This window comes from Leptonychotes weddellii, unplaced genomic scaffold (assembly GCF_054177405.1).
Source record: "Leptonychotes weddellii isolate Sample4059 unplaced genomic scaffold, ASM5417740v2 HiC_scaffold_108507, whole genome shotgun sequence".
NCBI lineage: Eukaryota > Metazoa > Chordata > Mammalia > Carnivora > Phocidae > Leptonychotes > Leptonychotes weddellii.
Window position 1 is genome coordinate 1 of NW_027685684.1, and position 367 is coordinate 367.

The 367-nt window shown below is 63.8% G+C and overlaps 1 long non-coding RNA gene across 1 annotated transcript; it reads right to left on the reverse strand.

Moving 5' to 3' along the window:
* Positions 1-14: 14 nt before the first annotated feature.
* LOC145718104 (uncharacterized) lies at positions 15-361 on the reverse strand. The gene is made up of 2 exons (XR_014141583.1): positions 173-361; positions 15-45 (listed from the first exon to the last, which is right to left on the reverse strand). It is a non-coding gene; the product is annotated as an uncharacterized LOC145718104 (long non-coding RNA).
* Between the last annotated feature and the right edge of the window lie 6 nt (positions 362-367).

Sequence of the window (367 nt, forward strand, 5' to 3'; positions counted from 1 at the left end):
TTCCCCGCTTACCTTTGTCCTTCTCAGCCCGCTTCCTCAGCGTTTCTGAAAGATGGAAGGAAGGGGCGCACAGGTGAGGGCCTCTGCGTGGCCCCTCCGCCTCCTGCGCCTTCCTCCCGGCACAGCCCGCGCCAGGCGGGAGCCCCCCCGCCCCCGCCAGCCTGCCCGGTACCTTGGCACCTCCGTTGCTTCTGCAGGAAGTACAGCGCCAGCGTCACGAGGACTGCCAGGAGCAGAGGCAGTCCCACCAGAGTCCCGAGGAAAGCCCTCTTCCAAGGGGAGCTTCCGGGTAAAAAGGCGTCTGGAAAACACCTCACAGGGAGTTGTTGTCTCGCTTTAGGCGCCACTAAACACCTAAGGGACAAGC